Consider the following 22,732-nt stretch of genomic DNA (forward strand, 5'->3'; position numbering starts at 1 on the left):
GCCCCTTTGTGAAGACCCAGACAACGTGCAAGATCCTCTCAGAGGCTTTCACTCATCTCTCCCACTGGAGCACATGCGCTAGGGACTTTGGCAAGTGCCTTAATCCCTCCTTCCTTTAGCTTTCCCGTTTGTATAATGAGAAGTGTAGTACTAACCTGCGACCTCTATATAGTCATTGTAAAGATCAAAAGAGCTAATACATGTAAAATGCTTAGAACAGTTCCTGGCTTCATGTGACTTCACGAAATGTTCCTTTTTTGTGTCAGAGACTGTAAATTCCTTAAAGGTAAGACCCTAATAATCTCATTTCACTTTATAACTCCCACAGGACCAAGCATCTTGCTTGGACTCCAGTTGGATACTCAATAAATATTTGTTGAGTAAGTATATGAATGAATGACAGTTACATGAGTCTGTACTGACCACACCCCTTGCCCTTCTGGGCCCCCAGTGACTAAGCCACGCCCACATCAATCATGTGATCAGTGTTGGTGCCAATCATTGCGCTCAGAAGCAGACCCTGTGCAGTAACTATACAACTTGGCACCAGATTTCTTCTGCTCCTGAAACATTGCAGGGTCGGGGGCGGGGGTAGCCCCTTATATCCTCCTGGCAGATTTCTACACTGTTTACATTTTTCCACGGCAAGTTACAGAATAGCTACGTTGTAAATTTTCCAATGTCCCTCATTTTCCTGGCCACAGGGCTGAAGAAAATGGCATTAAGCCCACCCATTGTACACCCCAAATGAATGCCCCAAACTGTGAGTGGACTGCAGGGACACAGGCTGGGCAGCCCACTTGCACATTAGAAAAACAGAAACCAATGAAAGCAGAAAATAACCAATTTATTTGCAGGACCACCATGTGCCAGGTACTGTGTTAACATTTTCATACATCTGTCCTGATGAAGAATGTCAAAGGCGCCGAGAAGCTGTGTGACCACAATCAAACCAGTTTGTCCCTCAAATCCTTTGTTTGTTTTCCCCAGACCACCATAACCTCTGCCCAGATACCTTTCCTATTCTCTGACCCATCTGTTGACTGTGTACTAGAAAAGTCTGATTGCCCATACAGAGTGGACTTAATTATTTCCCACCCCAAACCTTCTCTTCCTCCCATGTCCCCACCATCCACTCAGTTGCCCAAGTCAGAAAGCTGGGAGAGTGGTGGGGGCGGGGGTGGGCACCTGGGTGGCTCAGTTGACTGAGCATCTGACTTTAGCTCAGGTCATGATCTCATAATTCATGAGCTCAAACCCCACATTGGGCTCTCTGCTGTCAGCACAGAACCTGCTGTGGATCCTCAGTCCCCCTCTCTCTGCCCCTCCCCTGCTTGTGCTCTCTCAAAAATAAATAAAAAACATTAAAAAAAAAAGCTGGAGGGTACACCCTCTCCACCTTACTGTCTCCTCACGTATGATTTACCACAAATCCTGTCAACTCTGCTCTCCTCCCCTTGCTCTCCAGATTTGCTACCACAGCTGCTGCTCCGGCCAGTCTCATGTCTCATGTGCTTTATGGCAACAACCTCATAACTGGTCCCCCACCCCGAGCCCCTCTTGGCCTTTCTAATCTACTTCCCTCTTTATAACCCATGATTTGGTTTTAAGCCCTCATGGCTTTCCATGTACTCCTTGAGGTGCTATCTGGCCCCTCTTCACTCTCAAGCCTCATCAGTTCCTTCACTGCACACTTTAAACTTTATACATGACACAAGAGATTTTCCAAGTGTGGTCTGAGGACCCATGGGGTTCTACAGGCCTTTCCAAGGGATCTGAGGTCAAAACCATTTTCATAATAATATTAAGACACTTTGCTTTATTCACTTTCGTCCTCTCCTGAGTATTCAGTGACGTCTCTCCAAGCTTACATGACGTGTGGTATTGCAACAGATTGAGTGAAAAAGCAGGTATGAGAATCCAGCTGTCTTCTATTAAGCCAGACACTAAAGAGATTTGTCAAAATGTAAACCTATGCCAGCTCTTCACTAAATAGTTTTTGCTTTGGAACAATACACTTATTTTTCATAAAAGGTACGCTATTTATGTGAGCATATAATGGGTTTATTTTATTCTTACTTTACATTAATAAACACCTATTTTAAATTTTTTAAAAGTTTTAACTCAACACTGTGAATACCAATAGATATATCCCACATAACCACGTAAACAAAACCTTTCAGAGATCCTCAGTAATTTTTAGCATCGTAATGGAGTCCCAACACTAAAAAGTTTGAGAACTGCTCTCGCCTAAAGGAACCACCCCGAGTATTCCAAAGCGTCATGCTCTCTCTCTCTCTCTCTTTCAGGCTTCTCTTTAATGACTTTCTTTGGCAGGAACACCTTTCCCAATCACATAATCTTTCCCCTGCCCTCTTTTGCCTACTTTAACATGTTTCAGTACCCAGCAAGAAAGTCACTCCTCAAGGAAAGACTCCCTTTAGCCCCCCAAGAGCAGCTATATGACTTTTACTGAAGGCGTCTTATATGCCAACCATAATAATAATTGCTCTACCTTCATTTTCCCTTCCTCTGAGTTAGGCTCAGGGAGGAACAGGAAGGGCCAGGGAGGGAGAAAGATGCAATCAAGTCCAATCTAGAGCTAAGAGAAGTTAGGCTCAGAGAAGGTAAGCAATTACTCAGGTCACACAGCGAGTGAGTGGCACAGTTGATCTGAATCCATTATCTTCTCACTCTGTCAGTGGTTGTCATACTTGAGTGTGCCCAGCGGTATGCTGATAAAAGTGCAACAGCTGGCTCTCCAGAGGGACCAAGCCCTGATTTGTAGAGTTCGGCAATTTCTGTGGTGTAAACACTCCCATGGCAGCCATTTTCAAGCCACCAACGCGACATCACTGAACACAGAGTCGGGAAGGGATGTGCAGTGGCACATATCCTAGAGAATTTCCATCGTGAGATATAATCAACATAAAACGCTCAAGAACACAGATAATAGTAAAATGTAGTAAGATAATTGGGAATTACAGTGATGAATCTTGAGTATTCTAAATTTGAGTACTTGTTTTAAGTATAATTAAACTATTTATTTGTAGCTCTACATACTCGAATTTTTACCAATTGTTGTGTTTAGCAACCAGCTCGCAAAATTTCTCAATATTTAACAACTGGCTCTTGTACCTCAGAATTAACTGTGCAGCATTTGAAAATTTTAGATGTCCAGGCTCTTCTCCAAAACTGCTGGCTCTAATTCTCCAGGGTGAGGCCCATGCATTTGTAGTTGTACCAAGCCCCTAAGATATCATCAAGCACAGAGAGAGAGATTTGTACATTCCTTCCTTCATTCGAATACTCAAAGCACATTTATTAAGGGCTTATGCTGGGCCAGAAACTGTTGCAAGGTGCCTGGAAGATAATACTGAATAAAATGAAACAAAACAAAAGCTCTGCTCTTGAGGAGTTGATGTCCAAGTGGAGGAGACAGTACACAAACACAGAAGCAAAGACTCTACACTGTACTTTTAGATAGGGATAACTCTTTGAAGAAAATAAAACATGGTAAGGAACGGAAAGTGATGCAGTGGGTGGCGAAAGGTTGGAGGCAAGAGCGAGCTGGGTGGGCTTGAGGGACAGCAGGAGATACTGGCAGGTGGAGCACCTGAGACAGGCGTATGAAAAGGTCTGGGGTCCAGAGGAGGGTGTTAGGGCTGTGGTGTGGGGTCACGAGCCTCTGCTCCGATCCCGCACCTGCACTGCTCTGACTGCAGACCCAGGGTTTAGTCTGCTGTCTTCTGAGTGCTTGGCTAATTGTCTGCATTCTAACCAGACTGCATACTCCCTTTAGAGCAGGGACAGAATCTTTTTTCCAGAGACTGGCACAGAGTCTCATACATCATACAAACTTCATAAATATTTGTGCTAGAGAAAACATAATAGCAACAAACCAGGGCTTATCTGGCTCAACCCAGACCAGCCCACATCCCTGGGATTTGAAAGCATAACTGCCAAGAATGCAGGCTTCGGCATCAGGTGGATTTAGGGTTGAGTCTGACTCTTGGCCGCTTTAGTTAACTACTGTTCAATTTCCTCTTCTGTAGGAGTACTAGTTTGCACTTCAGAGGATAGAATCACATGCAATCATGTTTTTTGTCCTGTGGTTAACAAAGTGTCCTGTCCATGTTGTCCAAAAAGCTCCTCTGTCACACGTGGTCCCCTCATCCTTGTTACTTTTTGATAGCACTTACCGTTATCTGAGGTTATATTATATAATATCTACGTATTTGTTCATTTTCTGTCCCCCTGTCCTCCACCCTCCTAGAATGTACGTTCCACATGAGCAAGGTCTCAGTCTGTTGCATTCAACTCTATATCCTCAGTACCTAAAATGTCCTGAATATAGTAGGCCCTCACTAAATATTTGGAAGATGGATGTATGGATGAATAGATGGATGGATGTGGATGGATGAATGGGGATAAATGAAGAGCCTAATATATATATTGGTTATTAATAATTTCATTTTTTTTCAAATATTTCCCTTTGTATTAAGGGTCCCATTGGGTGGCTCACTTGTACTCCAGGATCTAGAACTTTTTTCCTTCTTCCACACGTTACCTCCCATGGTCTCCACAAGTCCTTGGCCTGTCCTCATGTAGCAGTTCCAAGTCCTTCTGATGATACCATCTTTCTCCACTGTGTTCTGGAGAGATAAGAAGGCTACTCGGGAACTTTCCTTTCTGATTCTCCTAGGAAATTGTTTGGTTTGTTACTAGCATCCGATTCCCCAGGAAACTTTCTCACTTCAGACCTGATGAAGCCAACCACAAAATAACAAGCTTCTGGAAACAATGGAGCGATTGCATGTCCAAGCATGTATTTTTATTTTTGATCTGCACAGAAGAGTCCGTTTCTTATTCTGACTTAAGAACAAAATCCTACCCTCAGATTTGTTTGACTTGGGCTCTCCCTTGGGAGAGTGAATTTGGCAAGCAGAACATGGGGCTTTGCTCTTGGTTATGGTGGTTAGGAGATCAGGGCTTTTGGAATCAAGCAAATCTGGGCTTCAGTCCTAGTTCTGCCCCAAACTATCTCTGTGTCGTGAGAAGATATTAACCTTTCCGAGACTCAATTTCCTTTATAAAATGTGACTTCCTTCACTAACATGTATTTATTTAGCATCTATTAAGTTCCGGACATTGTGCTAGACCTTAGGATACATCAGTGAGCCAAAGCCACATATGACCTCATGCTCATAATCTTATACTCTGCTTGGACAGTCATTAAAAAATAATAATGCAAAGGGAATTAACAGGGTGTGATGGAAACTTACAATGGAGATATAACCCAGTGTGGACAATCAGGGAAGGTTAACTGAGGTAATAGGGTTAAACTGAGTTAGGCAAAGAAGAGATATGAGTAAGTGGGTTCCAAAAAAGAGGAACAGTTTTAGGCCTTCTATTGAGCTATGGTTTAGGGCTAGAGGTGAAGATTCTGTTCTCATAAGAGGTTTGGTGAGACTCTTGGAAAAGCCATGCCACCTTGGGGATGAGGTGACAAAGAGCATAGAATTTGGGACAAGGCACTTATTTCCACTTCCTCATGAAGACCTGACATTCTTCAGCATTGGGAACAGCATAGTATGAACTTGGCTTTTGACCTTGCTATTGGGGGATTGAGCCACCCTGGAAGAACATGGCAAATGCCAAGTGGGACTGACCAGTTTGTGCATAGTTGTAACCCAAGGGGGCTCTCAGAAATTCTTGGTGGGAGTGTGGGTGGTGAGTGTTGTATTACCAAATGAGGGCAAGAGTGGGATCTTCCATATAAAATGTTTGCTCATGAGTTTCAGATGATTAAAGGAGTAACACAGGTCTCCCATAGAGTCATAAACAGAAGCAAAAAGTCTAGCACTCAAGTATTTGTTAATGAACTGGTCATGCAGAATATGATTATGTAAACACTTTTATATCATTGGAATGAAAGCATTTAACAAATATCAACTCATGTAATATGTATAGCAACAGTATAAGAGAGTCTATTCATTTTCTATTGTTGTGTAGCAAATTATCACAAACATAGCAGCTTAAAATAATACATATTTTTTATTTCACAATTTCTGTGGGTCAGGAGTCCAGGCACAGCATAACTGGGTCTTCTGCCCAGAGTCTTAACCAGGCTGCCATCAAGTGTCAGCTGGTGTGTTCTCATCTGGAGAGTCATCTGGGGAAGAATCTATTCCTAAGGTAATTCAGGTTGTTGGCAGAATTCATCTCCTTACATCTGTATCACTGTGGGCCCCAGGTTTTTGCTGGCTGTTGGCTGGAGATTGACCTCAGGTCCTAGAGGCCACCCACAGCTTCTGGAGGCTACTCCTAGTTCCTAACCATGCGGGCTCCTCCAACACGGCTCTTTATTTCACTGAGCTCACAAAAAGCTCTAGCCCCAGTCTGTCAAGATAGAGTCCTATGAAGTTTAACATAATTACAAGACTGAGATCCCTTTACCCGTGTCCTATTCTATTGGTTAGGAGGAAGTCACTGACCCCTTTCTTTGACCCCACTGAGGAAGAGGGGATTCTACAAAACCATGAACACTATGAGATGGGAATCACTGGGGTTCACTTTAGGCATATGCACGTCTACACTGAGGGAGGAACTATTATTATCCTCATTTTGCAAATGAGGAACAAAGGCACTGGGCCAAATTCACAGGATTAGTAAGCAGGAGAGCCTGAGTTCCAATTCAGAAGGACTGACCTCAGAGTCCATGCTCTCGACTCTGAAGCTCTGTCACCACACTTGGCTAATGGTCCAGTGTGGATTCCTCTCTTCATAAACTTCAGCAAATTGGTTTTATTTTTTTGTTCTGGTTTTTTACTTTGGATTGTTGCCATATCCCATCTTCAAACAATAATCCCAATAATCTCCTATCTGTGTTACATTTACAGCTTTAAACATACTTCATATAGCCCAGTGATATGAAGAGGTTACTTGTATCATCATTTTCCAGGTAGAGAAACTGGGGTCTAGAAAGGATAAGTCACAGAACTTCTAGAAGCGAGCTCAGTCAAGAGCCTCTACCTCCCTTCTCCACACCATTCATCAGTTCGCCAGTGCCGCTGTGAACACTGCGAGCGAATTACCTCATTAACTTTTTTATTCCTCCAGATAATATTGAAGATGCCCCAATAAGTAAGAAACTTTCCATGTTCTCCAGCCTGAGGTCTTTAACTGGTGGCTGGCAGGCCTGATGTAACTTGACCCAAATAGAATTTATGAACAATTTCTAATTAGTTGCCAATATTTAAGAATTGTTAGATTCTTTAAAAAACAAATCGGAAAAATTTGGAACACCGGGTCCACATTTCTCAATAGAACTGAGTAGAGGAAGTTCCCTCCCTGTAGACTGGGCATGATCTTCCTCTACACCACCACTTCGACTCCCTACTTGCTGACTGTGGACCATGAGTTTGAGATCCTCTCATTTTACAGGTGAAAAAAACTGCAGTCCACTGAAGTTTTCCGAGACTGCCAGCTAGCTAAGAATGGCAGGGCCGATGTCAAAGTTAGTACCTCAAGGAGTGCCCTCGCCAGCAGGACCCGAGGCATTTTGATTCAGGTGGGCATTTTCAAGCAACAATTCCAAACATGCGACAAGCTGCCTTGTCCTCAAACAGCCCAGCCCCATCGCACTACTTAATTCCCATTTCAATTATACTGGGAACGAATATATTTCACAATGTTGAGATCAGGTTGCAGAGAGAAGAAAACATACTGATAGGGGACCACAATTACCAGTAATTTCTCTTTGAATCCCTTTTTCTCTCTCACTCTGTATTAATGACTACCTGTACAAAGAGGTTACATGAGCTTTCAGAGCAAAAGGAGGAAACAGGACATGCATTCATGTGGCAGGCTAGTTATCTCTCGCACCTGAGCACAGAGCTTTTAGAAATGGAATTTTTGAGGCGCCTGGGTGGCGCAGTCGGTTAAGCGTCCGACTTCAGCCAGGTCACGATCTCGCGGCCCGTGAGTTCGAGCCCCGCGTCGGGCTCTGGGCGGATGGCTCAGAGCCTGGAACCTGTTTCCGATTCTGTGTCTCCCTCTCTCTCTGCCCCTCCCCCGTTCATGCTCTGTCTCTCTCTGTCCCAAAAAATAAATAAACGTTGAAAAAAAAAATTAAAAAAAAAAAAAGAAATGGAATTTTTTAGATGTGCTTCTCCTACAAATATCAGGCAAATGTAATCTCCGAGAGTCGAGAGCCAGTGGGTGTTGGGTAGAATGAAAGTTGCATTAACCACAGAGTAAAAATCTAGGAGAGGTAGAGAGAGAAGGTAGCATCAATCCAATTCAACTAAGTGGCTGAGGACCTACTATGTGCTGGGCTTTGTGCGCAGTGCTTTCACAGGTGTTGTTTGGTTTCATTCACACAACTCGCAAGGTTGGGAGCAGCAAAAAAGCAAAGAAGGAGAGACTTAGGATTAGACCCACTTTTGTTGATTCTGGGTTCATCTTGGTGACACATCAGGTGGATCTGGGAGAGAATCCCAACTCCGGTGACCTCAGCTTGGGACTTTAGGTCACTTATTTAACCGTTCTGAGCTTCATCTGTTCCTTGTCTGTTAAATGCCATACATTAGATGCAGGATACATTTATAGTTATTTTCTTTCAGTTAGACCAGAAAGTCCTTCGTGGGGATTACCTTAATGTTGAATAAAATTGAAAAAGCACTGAAGTCGGTGTTAGAAAATTTGGATTTTAGCCCCCACTCTGTTCTTTCCTGTTGGGACTCAGAAGGAAATTACCTGGGGTTTTTTCAATAATTAGAAAAATTATGTGCATGGTATTTTTGTTAAGGTTTTATTTATTTATTTCAAGAGAGACAGAGAGAGCTGGGGAGGGGCAGAGAGAGAGAGAAGGAAAGAGAGAATCCCAGGCAGGCTCCACGCCATCAGCACAGGGCTTGAACCCAGGAACCGTGAGATTATGACCGGAGCCAAAATCAAATGTCCGACACAACTGAGTGAGCCACCCAGGTGCCCCGTATACGTGATATTCTAATTCCCACTGTATTAAAGTTTATAAAAGTGAAAACTGGCCACTCCTATCTTCAAAGCCAACGTCAATGATCAATTATTTCAATATCCTTTTAGAAGAATTTTCTATTATGTACATACAACCACACAGACACATACACACATTAACCCTCACACATGAGCAAATTCAAAATAAATCTTGGTGACATTATGTGATGACTCATATAAACCTCATCATTTTAATAGAGTTGAACCCATATCGAAGGTCATTTAGGTAATTTCCAATCTTTTGTTAATAATAGCAAAAAGCTAATGTTTGTGGATTGCTCATAATGTGCCAGGCGGTATTCTAAGTGCTTTGTGTGTATTAACTAATTTAACACAGTCATCCTGGGGAGAAGCTATTACCATCACCCCCACCTTACATTTGAGGAAAACAACACCTTGAGAATGTCAGTACTTGCTCCACAAACAAGAAGTGGCGGAAATGAGACTCACACCCAGGTAGACTGAACAATGCTATAACATACGTCTCTGTCTACAGTTTTGTGCACGTTTGTCAGAATAGCTGGCAAATGATGGCCCTTGAAAAAAGCAGCACTGCAATCAAATTGCATCTTTTTTTTATGTTTATTTATTTATTTTGAGAGACAGAGACAGAGCATGAGCAGGGGAAGAGCAGAGAGAAAGACACAGAATCCGAAACGGGCTCCAGGCTCCAAGCTGTCAGCACAGAGCCAGACGCGGGGCTCAAACTCACAAACCGTGAGATCATGACCTGAGTCGAAGCCAGACGCTCAGCTGACTGAGCCACCCAGGCACCCCCAAATTGCATCTTTAAAAGGTCAATATGATAGCAGGGTGGGGAATGCACCACTTACAGTACCAGTCACACTGTGCTGTACATTTTTATCTTCCTCCCTATCTCATTTGTTGGATTACAAGCTTCTTTTTTAAATTCTTTTTAATGTTTATTTATTTTTGAGAGAGAGAGAAAGACAGAGTGCAAGTGAGAGAGGACCAGAGAGAGAGGGAAACACAGAATCTGAAGCAGGCTCCGGGCTCCACACTGTCAACACAGAGCCCAACATGGGGCTCGAACCCACGAACCATGAGATCATAACCTGAGCCGAGGTCGGATGCTTAACTGACTGAGCCACCCAGGCGCCCCGGATTATCAGCTTCTTGAAGGCAGGGCCTCTGTCCACCAGGGCTCGGCACAGGGCCAGCACATTGCCAACTCTTAAGAACATTTGTGAATGATTACTGAAAAACAGGGAAGCCTTCAGTGGGAGTGGCCTTCGGTGTTTGGGCTGGATTTGAAAGGGTGAATAAAATTTTGGTGGGCTAATAATGGAAGAAAAAGTACCTTGTGTGAAGAAAACAGTAAAAGAACAACTACACAGGATGTTTGGTGGAACAGCAAATCATCCAGGCTGGTTGGGGAAAGGGTGTGTGGCTGTGATGTGCTCACATTACCGGAAAGGAAATTTGGAGATAGAAAGGGAATTCTAATGCTATTTAGAGTTTGTGAGATCTCTTTCAGGCCACGTTTATGAAGCTGGAGGACAAAATGGATGAGCATCTATGAATACACCCACATACACCCATAATACTATTGCCAAAGAGTTAAATTTATTGAGTCTCAGTTTATAATATTGTACTGTCCCTACACCACATTTCTTTTCTCCACTTTTCCACTTCTCAGTGTCACACGGATGGCAGGTCGGTCAGTATCAGCAGCCCGGGAAAACATCATAGCAATGCAGTGTGCATATTTTCAGTTTTCATTTATTTTAGTCCTCACACACTCACTGAATTCACTGTCTGACGTATTTATTTTCCCAAGCTCTGGGCCTTTGGACCCAGGTTTATAAATGTAGCTTATAGAGATGTACTATCCAAATTAACTTACAAGCACACATACCTCTCAGTGGATTTTGTTACATTTCTGTTAATCTTGAGTTTCATGAAGTTACTTAGACATCTGACGGCACATATTATTTTATATACACGCTAACATTTTTTCGACACTTGATCATTGATCCTGGTTATGTGTGTGATCAAATTCAAATTAGAAATTAGCTCTGATAGCCAGTGTGAACATACATCAGCACTGACTAGGAGGAATATAATGTAGGCCACAAAGACGAGCCACAAAAATACTTAAATATTCTGGCAGCCACATTTATAGAGGTAGAAAGCAACACCAAAAATAGTTTAAATAATACATGTCATTTAACCCACCATACCTAAAATATTATCCTTTCAGCATGTAATAAATATTAAAAAGTATGAGCTATTCTACGTTCACTCTTTCTGTAGTTGAATCCAGGGTACATTCACACTTGTCCATCTCACTTGGGACTAGCCACATTTCAAGTGCAGACATCACAGAAGGCCAGAGTTTGCTATGTTGGACAGGACAAAAGTGGAACTTACAGATTCTAGCTCCTTTGAATAACACTATTAGCTCAAAGAATGGTTAGAATGGCTGATATCCTCCTTGCTCCCATCTAAGGGCAATATGTAAAGTTTCTCACTTATGATTTTTTAGAAGAGACCTAAGAGATGACCATGTCCCCAATTTTTTATTCTGGTCAAGGAAGCTGAGACTCATGAAGGTGCGGGTGGGCTGGGGGAGGACTAGACCGTTGGCTTGCACTGTTTCACACCACCTCATTCAGCCCCACTCCAGGCAGGTGGAGAGGGAGGCTCAGCTCCCCGCCAGCCACCTGCTGACAACCCTGGAAGGGGACTGAGAGCATTAACTCCCTGCTCAGCCCCATGGACATCACCCTGCCAGCGGGGAAAGGATGGGGGCACCTGCTGCTCTGGGATAGACGATTATTCGCTCCTTGCTCTGTCCTGTTGTCCAGCACCAGGAGGGGACGTCAGAACACTACCATCTGCTTCCACAGGGCAGGGTATTGTGAGGTGGAAGACCAGCTCTCCCTGGGGGGAGGAGGAAGAGCAGGGGTTTGGCTGCTGGCGTTGGATATTCAGGTATGTATTACCAAAAAGATTTTCTATTATTAAACCACTCTTTTTCCAGTGCTTTGGCTAGGGAAAGAAAATGTGCCCTTTTTGGTCTGTGCCTGCTGGTAGCTTTGACCTGGATGCATTCTACAGTGCATGAATGGAGACAATAAGAAAACTCAGAGAAATCATCGTCACGTCGCTTCTCACATCCCCAGGTTCCTAGGCCATTCACTTCTTCCCATCTTTAAATATTTTCCTTTTCTTGTTTATTGTGTTATGTCCAGGGATACTTTAGTGCGGAAGAATAGGGGAGTTACTCTACCTTGGCTGGAACCAGAAATCTGCTAACTGTCAGCAACACTTTCTAATCCTCATCTTATTCTATTAAAAAAAATTTTTTTTGCTATGATAGAGTACATGCTTTCCCTTGAAACTCATTTCTCCTTCAACATTTATTACTGTACATTGTGAATTTCCTCCTATTTTTTTGGTCATTTTTAAAGTTTTCTTTATTTCTTTTGAGAGAGAGAGAGAGAGAATCAGTGGCGGAGGGGCACAGAGTGGGGATGGAGGATCTGAAGCAGGCTCTGTGCTGACAGCAGAGAGCCCAATGTGGGGCTCAAACTCACAAACCATGAGATCATGACCTCAGCCCAAGTCCTATGCTTAAACGACTGAGCCACATAGGCGTCCCTCTTTTGGTCACTTCTAAGTGTCCTTTCTAGTTTCCTCTAGGTCAGTAGCTTTCTAGGGTGCTTGTGTTCCCTTAGGATTCTGTCCTAAAGCCTTTTATCTTGCCTTTTTTTCCCCTCCATAGTCTTACCACCAGCTGTATGCTGAAAACTCATCATCTCCAGCCACCAATCCCAGTCTAATCCCCACTGGAAAGCTCCACCTGGCTATCCTAGCAACCATCTGATCCAAAATATAACTTATTATCTTCTTGTGCATGTGCAAATAGATCTTCCCTCAAATCTGCCTTCTGTTTATGATTACTTTTCAACAGTGTGCTTTTTCCCTAAAAATCAAGCTATAAGAAGCTACTTTTTTTTTTTTAATGTTTGTTTATTTTTAAGAGAGAGAGAGACAGAGATGAGCGGGAGACACACAGAGAGAGAGGGAGACACGCAGAGAGAGAGGGGGACACAGAATGTGAAGCAGGCTCCGGGCTCTGAGCTGTCAGCACAGAGCTGGACACAGGGCTCAAACTCACAAGCCGTGAGATCATAACCTGAGCCGAAGTTGGACGCTTAACTGACTGAACCACCCAGGTGTCCCTGTAAGAAGCTACTTTTAAAAACACATTATTTGTTCAATAATAAATATATCATGGGGAAAAAAATTTACCAGATTAAGAACCTCCTTTCCCCAACTAAAAATAAAGACACTCAAAAGGATATATATAGTATTCACTCAAAAAAAATCATGTTCAGATATAAAATTAATCTTTTTTTATTAAAAAAATTTTTTTAACTAAAAAAATTTTTTTTATTTATTTTTGAGACAGAGAGATACAGAGCATGAGCAGGGGAAGGGCAGAGAGAGGGAGACAGAATCTGAAGCAGGCTCTAGGCTCTGAGCTGTCAGCACAGAGCTGGACACGGGGCTTGAACTCACAGACTGTGAGATCATGACCTGAGCTGAAGTTGGATGCCCAGCTGACTGAGCCACCCAGGTGCCCCTAAAATTAATCTTTTTAAAATAACTCCCTTAAGGAGGAACTTCTCAAATTTCACATTCCACCATTTCCCCTACCCTCCTTCCCCCTCCCCACTCCCTACATCTAGCATTTCTTGAGGGAAGACTTTTGAAGCAGCCAAAGGCTGCTTTTTGCCACCTTTCTATCCTGGGACAGCAACAGAGTGAGCATCCTCTTCAGAGGTGCCTGGAGTTCCTTTGGATGTCAGTCCTGGAAAGGTTATGGATATAAACCAGCTCTGCATGGTGGGGACTCCTTAACTGCACCCCTGCCCCCACTGGCTAATTTCAAGAGGGAATAAGCTTCCCTGTGTAAAATTCTTATTAGAAACCGTCCCCAGATGTGGTTGAAATTTCAATGCAATGGATATTTTTGCTGCCCAGTGAAAAAGAAATTATAAAGCTTGCAGGAAAAGCCTTAAGTCACAAAAACTGCTGTGTGGAATACCCAAACATTTTTAAATGAGTTAGGAAATAACTAGCACATATTTAGTAAGCAAGTTCCATTTTCACTATTTTCTCTCCCCGACCCCCAATGCTCAGCCATAGATTATCCATTTATTTATCTTGTTTAACATATCTGTCTAAAAGCTATCTGCCACAGCTTTTGTTGCAAAAATACATTTTTTAAACAATTAAGTATACAATGGAGACTCTACAGGACTTGAAATGTTTAAAAATAACATGCGATAGAGTTACGTGAAGAGCAGTGGCCTCTTCAATTCATTTCAGCATTTCATTCTCTTTTTCAAACATTAATCTCTACAGTCTATCCAAGTGGTCTTTAAATGCATCGTTCTCCTTTTTTACCTCCTCCTCCAATGTTTCAACCATTTAACAGTGACACGTTACACCGGGACGGGTCCATGTTTCCGCACACTCTAGGAGAAGTTCGGGATCCTAACACCCAGAACTCACGTGATGATGTATTTACGTAGCAGCTTCTCGGCGGTCTTGGGCATCTGGGATTTCTTCTCAGGATGGTGGAGGTAGGTGGCAGGATGCTTCTCGTGCTTCAGCAGTATGTGAAACAGCTCCTGCACACCGATAGCCATCTGGGCAGAGGCCCCTAGGAACGGGCAATTCCACTCCAAGGCGCAGGCAGCGCGGTCCCTCACCAGTCAGCTTCCAGCCGCTTTCATTGCGTTGGCTGCACACCAGTAGATAGAATACTTATTCAAGTTGTTGCTTTTGACTTTGCGGAACAGCTCACCGAAGGGCTTCAGCTCCTCCACGGTTTGCTTCTTGGTGACTGAATACACCAGGATGAAGGCAATGGCGAGGCACTGGAGATCCAGGTAGCGGTGGCCACGGGCGATGTCGGTGATGTGCAGAGCCGCAAGGCTGGGTCTGCAGCTCAGCACCTGGCGATAGGTCTCCTCAATGGCTGGCAGATACACATTGGGAAAGCCGCACACTCCGCCCTCTGCACCAGCGCACTCTTGCACACGCCATACGAACCATGCGCCACGATGCCATAAGCCCTGCTCTTGCTCTGGGGACACGAAAAGAATGTGTGACAAGCAGGGCGGGCAGAGGACACAGCCACTGAACCAGCCGTTCTGAATCAGCAGTTTCTTGAAGCCAAAGCACTTATTGCTCATCGCAGGGAATTGGTGGGCAGACGCGCGCACAAATTCTTGGCACTTACCCAGCAGCAAAAGATGGTTAGGGAGGAAGAAAGGAAGAGAGAAAGATGGGGTTTAGAACCTGGAAGACTGCCCGTGTGTCTCCTTCGCTAGCTATTACCTGGGGACACTCGGCAGGGTGTCAGCTCGCTCCCCCAATCCCACCTCCTTCCCTTCACTGAGGCAGAGTCAGGCTCATTGCCCACCCATGGTAATCACAAAAGGCGGTATGGGCAGTGAGGAAGAGAGAGAGGGGGCGGGAGGGAGAGAGAGAGAGAGAGGGAGAGAGAGAGAGAGGGAGGGAGGGAGAGAGAGGGAGAGAGAGAGGGAGAGAGAGAGGGAGAGAGAGAGAGGGAGGGAGACGGAGAGAGAGAAGGAGAGAGAGAGAGAGAGAGAGAGAGAGAGAGAGGGAGGGGGAGAGGGGAGAGGCGACAGGGAGAGAGAGAGAGAGGGAGAGAGGCAGAAAGGCGTTGGCCTTTTGTCAATTGCTATTGCTTGGAGACCTCAAGGACCCAATTCAGTAATAATGGGGGTAAGGAGGGTGTCCAAGGAGCCAGGATGCTCCACTCTGGTGCCAGTATTGACCCATTGCCTACAACAACTGTCCTCAGAAGGTCGAGGGACAGATACCGGATACCCACTTCCCGGACAAGTAGGCCTCCGGCTCTCACGCGCAGCAGCCCAAACTAGTTTACCCACCATGTCTCTTGGCCTGCTGGGGTCGGGGTGGGAAGGCGGAGGGGAAAATAGCTTTTACCTCTCTCCAAGGCACCACCAAGTGTGCACGCGGGCAAATTAACTGCTTCTAGAATCAGTGGTGGCGCGGGTAGGGTCAGTGGCAATGGCGAAGACCAATCACAGCCTCCCCTAGCAGGTGGATACAACCCATGTGCTGAGCCCACTAAGTGCTTGAACACCGCAGCGCAGCGCCAGCCAGAGATGGAGGGCGCAGCCTTGGAGATTGTACTTGCTCATATGCAGAGGGAGGGCCAGCTGGGCGGTGTACCTACGTCTCCCACAGAGGAGGAACTGTGCGCACAGCTACAGCCGGGGGGTGGAGGTTGGGGAGAGGGGGATGAGGGAGAGACCCTGGGTTCACAGGCCCTGGCACATGTGGATGGGTAGGCTTACAGGATTTCCACTTTTAGTTCTGTGCAGGCATCTTTAACCACTTCTGTGCCCTTTGGCTACTGTAAGTTTGCCTTGCCCAAGCCTCGCTGCCTTCAGTTCACTACAGAATGACCTGCTAGAATCCTTTCCACCACCAGTGCCAGGTGCTTCATGGTGCCTCAAACACTTTGCTCAGTAAGCATTTCTCCAACACAAAACCCGATTTTTGTCCATCCAGAAAGTCCAACTAACACACATGTTATAAGAGACTTCAGAAGCTGCCTCCTGGTAAGATTACCTGTGGTTTGGACGTTCTATGTAGGAACGTTGAGGGATGTCCTCTAAACCCAGTGATCTTAAGCAGCTATGACATTTCTTACCACTGCTTATACAATAGGTTTCATTTGATCATTACCACAAAAGCTTCCTAAGAAAATCGGGGCAGGGATGTGGGCAACCTCTAGAAGCAGACAGCCAACAAGAAAACGTGGACCTCTGGCTTACAACTGTTTCCAGTTGGAGTTTACCAACAACCCAAATGCACTTGAAAGCAAATCGTTCTCTAGAAACTGCACAGAAGACCACAGACCAGTCAACACTTTGATGTTATCCTTGATTAAGCAGAGAGCATCCAGACTTCTGACCTACAAGATTGTGAGTTCTGTAGTTGAGCATTATTTTAAGCCAGGAAGTTTGTAGTAATTTGTTACACAAAAGAAATTTGTAATTTGTTTACAAATTTGTTTCTTATTTGCCAAAGAAGGACTAATGTAGCAGGTAAAATTACTTGTTCAAGGTTACAGGACGCATAAATGATACACAGAGGCCCAAACCTACTTTTCCTAATTTTAGTTTTATTCTTTTTCTGGTGCTATCATTCTATGTCATTAATCTGATATGCTATTTCTTGCTCATTAGTAAAAAAAAATTTCCATAGCTTTTTAATTTTTACCCAAAAGTACATCCATGTTGGAGAGATCAAGGGTACATGCTTTAGCATCAGAGAATTTGGTTTAGAATGCTTATGCGTTTTTTCCCTTTTTTCTTCTTTTGAATACACCTTAATATGCCTTTGAGCTATGTAATCTTGGAAAAATTACTTTTCGGTAGAATAGGAACAAATGCCTACGAAAAAGAATTGTGGGGAAGATTTAAGGAGTTACTGCAGAAGAATATCCACATATCCAGTCTTTCAGCATTTTAAAAATGGCTTTTGGAAGTGTCGTGACCTTTTTATTTAATCCAAAGGAAAGCAGATTTTGCTTTGGAAAACATAGCAGGTTTCAGGGAGAAATAAGTTGGAGGAGAGCAGAAGAACTTAGGGGAAGGAAGAATTAGGGTGAGAATGGCAAGCCATAATGAAATTGTTGTTCATTTTTCCTAAACCACAAAACTTACTCTGCCTATTGTAATTAGAGCAACCGAAAAGTCTTTGGGAATGAAAAAAGACTAGAAAAGAGGTTCTTGAAAGCACCGATGTAGATGAATGAAGGTGACTCTGGAGGCCTCACACGAAAGAATGACAGAGAGAGAAAGAGAAAAAGACAAAGAAAAAAGAGAAAGAGGGAGAAAGAGAGAGAAAAAAAGATAGACACACACAGAAAAACTGGGAGAATGAGTGGTGGAGAGCTATATATCCCAAAGCCAAAAACTTTAAATGCTAGAAAGGTCAAATTAAAAAATTATGAAATGGAATTCACGAGGAATAATGAACATAAGAAACCATAGCTCCTATATCCAAATCAAGGTTTCTACCTCAAAGCCAGTATAAAATATTTTACCTTAATAAAGAGACTCAGCCCAGGGAACCAACATTGCACTGGGCCAAAGATTCAAAGGAATAGACCAGACTAGAGTTCTGGAGTTAATTAGGATCCAAAGTTTGGAGATATAGCAGAAAGAGAGACAATTAAGTGAAACCAAGACAGAGATGAGTCAGATGTTGGAATAACATGACAAGGATTTTAAAGCCATCATAGGAATTCTTCAATAATCACTTATAAATTTTCTTGAGGCAAATAAAAATTTAAAAATTCAGCAAAGAAATAAAATGTATATAAAGGATCTAAATGGAAATTATAGAACTGAAAAATACAACAATAGAAATTGTAAAAATTTCCTGAATGAGCTCCATAGTAGAATGGAAATGACAGAGAATGGAATCATTCAACTTGAATATAAAGTAATAAAATTTATTCAATGTAAACGACAGAAAATCACCTGGGAAAAAATAAACAGAGTCTCAAGGACCTGTGGGACAGGAACCCATATTCCAACATTTGTATTATCAGAGTCCTAGAAGGAGAGGAGACACAGAATAGATCTGAATGAGTATTGGGAAAAAATATGACTGAAAACTTCCCAAATTTGGTGAAAGATACAAACCTACCGTTCCAAGAAGATGAAGTAATTTACCAGGATAACTCCAGGGGAATCCATGCCAAGACACATAATTAAATTCTGAAAGCTTAACACAATGAAAAACTCTTGAAAACAGCTAAAAAGAAACAACATATTTCCTATAAAGAAACCTAATTCATTTGACAGCAGAGATCTCATTGGAAACCACAGACGGCAGAGGAAATGGCAGGACATTTTTCAGGTGCTAAAAGAAGAGAAAGGTTAGGGCATCTGGGTGGCTCAGTCGGTTAAGCGTCTGACTTTTGCCCAGGTCATGATCTCAGGGTTCGTGGATTCGAGCCCCGTGTCCAGCTCTGTGCTGACAGTGCAGAGCCTGGAGCCTGCTTCGGACTCTGTGTCTCCCTCTCTCTCTGCTGCTCCCCCACTTATTCTCTATCTCTCTCTCTCTCAAAAATAAAAAAAACATTTAAAAAAAAAAAAGGAAAGAAAGAAAAGAAAGGTCAACTGCAAATTGCTCCTTCAAGAGCAAAGAGGAAATAAAGAAATGTTCAGATGAGGAAAGGCTAAGATAAAAATTTTTTTTGATAATTTGTTGCTAACAAACTTGCCCTTTAAAAAATGGCTAAAGGAAGTTTTCCAAACAGAAAAATGATAATGGAGAACAATTTGGAATTTTATAAAGGAAAGTAGAATATTAGAATAGGTAAAAATGGGGGTAAATATAATAATATATCCTTGTCATGAGTTTTTACAATCCTATTTGATGATTGAAACAAAAATCATAATATCTGATACTTGAGGTAATGGTATTAAACACTGGGGAAGGCAAAGAGACCTAAATAGAGGTAAGGTTTCCATATTTCACTCGAAGTGGTAAAATACTGATAGCAACATGTTGTGATAAGTCACATATGCATATTGTAATACCTAGAACAACAATTTTTATATAAAGAGATACACTCAAATACTCTAAAAGTAAATTAAGATGGAATTCTGGAAAATGTAGCTCACAAGAAGGTGAGAAAAAAGAAACAGAAAAACCAGAAAACAAATGATAAAATGGCATACTTAAGCTCAAATATATCAAGAATTACCTTGTATATAAGTGATGTAAATACACCAATTAAAAAAGCAGATTAGTAGAGTGGATTAAAACAAACAAACAACAACAAAAAAACATAAGCCAATTATATGGTGTTTGGAGAAGAAATTCACTTCACACTTAATGACAAAAGTAGATTGAAAGTAAAAGGATGTTTTTACATAGTAACACAGCTTAAATGGAAACCAAAATTAAAAATACAGTATTATTTAAAATTGCTATAAAGAAAATGAAATACCATGTATATACTTAATAAAACACATCAAGGATTTGAATGCTGAAAATTACAAAGTGCTAATAACAGAAATCAAATCAAATAGATGGAGATATAATATGTTCATGTATTAGAAGATTGAACTTAGTAAAGATGTCAATCCCCTCCAAACTGATTTCTAGGTTTAACGGAATTCTTGCCAAAATCCCAGTAAAATTTTTTGTAGACAGACAAGCTTATCCTAAAATTTATATGGCAAGTACCTAGAATAGCTAACACTCTTGAAAAAGAGGTATAAAGTGAGAATCACTCTATTTGATATTAAATCTTATGATATAGCCACAGTAATTATGACAGTGTAATATTGGCAGAGAGATAGATATATAAATCAATGGAACAGAATAGAGAACCCAGGAATAGGCTCACACAAATATGTTCAGCTGTGTTTTTTTTGACAAAGGCACAAAAGCAATTCAACACAGAAGGATGGTCTTTTCTGTAAATGGTGCTGAGCAATTGGACATCCATGGACAAAAACACATAAGCAAACAAATTCCAGTCTAAATCTCTCACCTTATAAAGTTAATTTAAAATGGATAAGAGAACTTATATATAACATGTAAAGTTAAAAAATTTCTAGGAAAAAAAGACAGAAAATCTTTGGAATAGATCTTGACTGTGGTTATAGATACACAAACCTACATATATGATAAAATTCCATAGAATTAAATACATAAATGACTACAAGTAAAACTGGGGAAATCTGAATAAGAGCTGTGGATTGTATCGATGTTAATATCCTGTTCATAATATTGACTACAGTTTTTCAAGGTATTTAGCATTGAGAGAAACTAAGTCAAAGTTACTCAGGGTCTCTATTATTTCTTATAATTGCATGTGAATCTTCAATTAGCTCAAAGTAAAAAACATTAATTTTAAGAAGCACTTGCAAAAAAACCAGAAGCAACGCAACTCTCACGGCTCCCGATTAAAGCCCAAACTCTTTAGTTTCATATTCCCAGCTCCCTGCCAACAGACCCCCAAATTCCCCTTCAAGTCTTACCTTCCCTGAGCCTTCTGCACACACTGACTTAACTGGATATTCTTGGGAGTTCCGTGTGTCTGCTTCTCCAGTCAGCTCTTCCCCCAACCCAGGCCCCTTATCCACACGCCCCAGTTCCACTCCTCTTCAAGGTTCACTTCCAACTGGAAGGAATCTCTCCGAGTTCCCAGGCACCTTTTCACCTTGTATTAAAGCTTTGTAGGTACTTTTTTCTATTTCCCACAAAGCTATTAGCTTTTCTCTGACAGGGCTGAGATTCATTAACTCTGATTTCCTCACAGGGGCTAGTAAGCACTAGTGGGTAGCACTGAGGCAACCAGTATGCTATGGGGTAACGTAGATTCCATCAAGGGGGTGTGGAAGAGCCTAATTGCTCTCCAGCCCTGTTTCCACTACCTCTTTACAAGTTAGCCTCTAACTCTATCCTCAATATCCTCAATTGATAATAGGGGCAGGACATAGCAAGTGTTGACATGTTAAAAAGCACCTTTCTCAACCACCTGGCACCGAGTAGACACTCAGAAAACGCAGCTGGAGTTTGGGGACCTGGTGTCCAGTTCCTGTTTGCTCACGTAGTAGTTGTAGGGACTTGGCCAAACCATTTGTTTTCCTTTTACATTGTTTCTTCACCTGTAAAATGGGGACAAAAGTAATTATGTTTGAGGTAAAACTAATAGACGTATTTGTGTAAAATTCAAGCAGGGTATTGCTTGTAGAATGTGAATGAGCTAACATTCACCCGAGTGTTAGCCATGACATAGGCATTACTTGAATAATTTTACATGTGTTAACTCATTTAGAACTTACTCTGAGTCTATAAAGTGGAGATTATTTTATGTCCATGTTATAAATGCAGAGACCTTGGGGCGCCTGGGTGGCGCAGTCGGTTAAGCGTCCGACTTCAGCCAGGTCACGATCTCGCGGTCCGTGAGTTCGAGCCCCGCGTCAGGCTCTGGGCTGATGGCTCGGAGCCTGGAGCCTGTTTCCGATTCTGTGTCTCCCTCTCTCTCTGCCCCTCCCCCGTTCATGCTCTGTCTCTCTCTGTCCCAAAAATAAAAAATAAATAAAAAAACGTTGAAAAAAAATTAAAAAAAAAATAAATAAATGCGGAGACCAGGCATAAAGAGATTAAGTGGTTAATCTTAGGCTGGGAAATCTGGCTAGTTCCAGGGTTTGTGCATTTTACACCATGCTGCCTTTTTAGCAGAGAGAGGTGGTGATGTTTGGAACCCTCACAACTGGAATTTTAGAAGTCTTTTTTCTTCCAGTTTCTTTCTAGGCTCCTCCCCTCTTTAAGCTCTGTAGAAACCTAATGGCAGTTGTGTTCCCCATTCTTCACAAAGACATAGTATCTTTACAACTTTGATTTCCAGGATTGGGGTTACTTCAGAATCCCTTCCCTTACCCCATGTAAGCATCTTTTCCCATCCCTACAACTTCTCTTTCCAGCCTGACTGCTCCTACCACCTTCTGGCTACAAATAGCCCGTTGTTCACAGAGCTATCCTCTCCATAAAGAAAGGAGGCCACCAGATAAAATTCCACCAGCCCTGGGGCACCTGGGTGGCTCAGTGGGTTAAGTGT

At 42.5% G+C, this 22,732-nt stretch overlaps 1 long non-coding RNA gene across 1 annotated transcript in view; it reads right to left on the reverse strand.

Moving 5' to 3' along the window:
• The window catches only part of LOC123379654, a 59,501-nt gene extending 37,460 nt beyond the window's left edge, over positions 1-22,041 (reverse strand). The window contains exon 1 of the long non-coding RNA XR_006584377.1: positions 21,150-22,041. This is a non-coding gene — a long non-coding RNA (uncharacterized LOC123379654). The remainder of the gene's footprint in view (positions 1-21,149) is intronic.
• Between the last annotated feature and the right edge of the window lie 691 nt (positions 22,042-22,732).

Source organism: Felis catus, chromosome C1, assembly GCF_018350175.1.
Source record: "Felis catus isolate Fca126 chromosome C1, F.catus_Fca126_mat1.0, whole genome shotgun sequence".
Taxonomy (NCBI): domain Eukaryota; kingdom Metazoa; phylum Chordata; class Mammalia; order Carnivora; family Felidae; genus Felis; species Felis catus.